The 3,003-nt window shown below is 40.4% G+C and overlaps 1 protein-coding gene across 1 annotated transcript in view; it reads left to right on the forward strand.

The window, feature by feature from the left end:
- LOC111973268 (trypsin) overlaps positions 1–3,003 on the forward strand; it is a 14,114-nt gene that overhangs the window by 1,016 nt on the left and 10,095 nt on the right. The window lies entirely within an intron of this gene.

A 3,003-nucleotide genomic window follows, 5' to 3' on the forward strand; every position in this document is an offset into this window, starting at 1 on the left:
TGGGTTATATCTATCTGATTGGGTTATATCCATTTCTGGAATTGGGCTAATATCCATTCTGCATTGGGTTATATCCATTCTGATTGGCTATATCCCATTCTCATTGGGTTATATTCCATTCTGATGGGCTATATCCATTTCTGATTGGGTTATATCCATTCTGATTGGGCTATATCCATTCTCCATTGGGTTATATCCATTCTGATTGGGCTATATCCATTCTCATTGGGTTATTCTGGACAGTGTGGCCATGATGACTGAAATCGGAACTTTCAGAAATCTGAGGATCTCTCGCTGTCTGGTGAGATGTCCTTCTTCCTGTTATAGGAATCAGAGAGGATATAGAAGTGTTATTCCAGTCCGGCATTGCATCCCACTGCTCAGCCTGCACTCCACCCTCTCCTCTCATCATGAACCTGCTAGTAGTCTGTCTGTGCTATGCGCTTTTGGAGCTCTTGGCAGTCAATTGTAAGTATAACATTTTCCTCCTAGTTGTCATTTTATTCATGTAGTGAATACTTCATGATCATTTATTCAGGTTTTTATGTGACCCAGAGTGCGGAGATATGCCGATGATTTGTGTGTTTATATATGAATTGCTTTCAATAATATGCACGATAAAACAATGCATTATTAGCATTGTGTTTTATTGCTTGTCTTTGCATGCTGACTGCCTCCTAAAGTAGAAACMTGTTTACTCAGCAGTACACATAATGTTCAGGGTCTAGTCATCTGTTGTAACTTGTTATAAAGGTATTATATTGGTGTCACGATCCTTTGATGTTGAATAGAACAGAATTTAGATTATAAATTCTGTTGTCAACAGAAAATCTAATCTGTCCTTCTGGGATGAACTCACAGGCCAGGTTTCTTGAACACAGATTAAGCCTTGTTCTGGACTAAAAAACATGCCCAGAGGAGATTCTCTGTTTAGCATGCCTTGTTGTCCAGAACAAGGTAGAAACCGAGCTACACAGTATTACCAACAGTAACAACGACAGTGATTTTTCCTCTCTCTTCTATCCAGACCACAGGAAAGTGAGTGTAGTTGAGTGTTGCATAACTCTGTGAAGGCAAGCTCTCTCTGGTGTTACACAGCCCTGTGAAGGCAAGCTCTCTCTGGTGTTACACAGCCCTGTGAAGACAAGCTCTCGCTGGTGTTACACCTGCCCTGTGAAGGCAAGCTCTCTCTGGTGTTACACAGCCCTGTGAAGACAAGCTCTCTCTGGTGTTACACAGCCCTGTGAAGGCCTCGATCTGCAATCAGGGTCGTGTAACCACCAGAGAGAGCTTGTCTTCACAGGCGCTGTGAAACACCATCGAAGCTTGTTTCACATCTCAAGAGTCTTGCCTCCCCTGACGTCCGTATCTGGGGCCATTCTGTTAACCCACCTGGACATAGTCGTGTTTTTTAGCTTGTAACACCGCGATAGCTTGCCTTCACAGGGATGTGTAACACCAGAGAGAGCTGTCGCTTCACAGGAGCTGCTGTTGATTAACACCAGAGAGCTTGCCTTCACAGGGCTGTGTGTACACCCAGAACGGAGCTTTGTCTTCACAGCTGTGAAAACACCCAACGAGAGCTTGTCTCACAGGGCTGTGTAACACCGTAGAAGCTTGTCTTCACTGTGGTAACAACCAGAGAGACTATTCTTCACAGGGCGTTAACAGTCTGTGCTTAGAGTCTGTATCATTTGTTTAACTTTTAAAGGTCATTTTACATTTTAAAACTTTCAGTGCACTCCGTTTACCATGAATTGCCTTAGGCTATATTCCTCTTCTGATGACTTAGTGCAGAACATAAGCTTATATGCGCATGCAAACTTCTTTTATACTGTTCGTATGTTGGCAAGAATTATTTTTCTTCATTTGAAATTTCATTCCAAATTGATATACATCCGAACAGACCATGTTTCACCATTGCATCAAATATTGTGATCAAACTAAGGTATCTTCAACAGAACTGTAACAGCAATCTCTTTGATAACACCGTCGATGATGAGATTATTCTTAGCGAGCCACAAGAGAACACTGGTGATTTAGGCGAAATTCTAGTTCAAATTCATCGCGACCTGTGCCACTTCCAGTGAGCCTGTCAACAGAACATGCTATCCTACGTGCAAGACCCCTCCACTCTGTCCATATTCAAGACAACTCAAGATTGTTTGCTGTCTATGGATCCATCTTCCCTGTTTGATAACACACACACACAGCTGGTCTGTACTGCAGCCTTGATATTCAAAATGACAATATCGCACAGCAAGAAATCTATTAGCTGCTTCATGTAGCTCCATATGGATAGTCTGCAATTACACTCTAGTAGTGGGCGCATTCATTAACGTCACATATGCTATCTATATGCATACTGGAAATACAACAATATTGCATTCTCAACTAGAAGCCACACCAAGAGCAACATGAAATCCGCGAATTGCTTATTGTGCGGATCAAATGTATTGCTCTCTTAATCTTCCTTACTACCTTAAACATCACAAAAAGCCAACTGCAACTCTAAATGGAAATCACGGTTGAAACATAACAAGTGGCTCCGCCTTCTGTTCTTGTAAAACCTGAGCAATATGGTGCTTGAGACATGTTAACCACTCTCAAATGCCCAACAAAGCATTCATGTACTGCAAGACTGACCAATCTCTGATATACAATCTATACGCTTTTATTAACATTGCATTTTCTTAGGACTAGTATAATGCTTGTTACGTTTACTTGTTTACAAACCATTGGCGTAAAAAACAAGACTCTCATATTTTTTGTGATATATGCGTTTAAACATTGATACACTAAGCCTCATCATCTTAATTATGTTAAAGTTATATTCTTAAAATACATCATTTGGACATCTATCCAATTAAATTATAATTTCCTAGACTATAAATGTAGTCACCTACAGCAAGAATTACCATCTTTAACAACAAATGAGGAAAACTACCTTCACTTTATTTTGAATAACTCTATAGCACATGCAAAAAAGTCAATACAAAATCT

This window comes from Salvelinus sp. IW2-2015, linkage group LG1 (assembly GCF_002910315.2).
Source record: "Salvelinus sp. IW2-2015 linkage group LG1, ASM291031v2, whole genome shotgun sequence".
NCBI lineage: Eukaryota > Metazoa > Chordata > Actinopteri > Salmoniformes > Salmonidae > Salvelinus > Salvelinus sp. IW2-2015.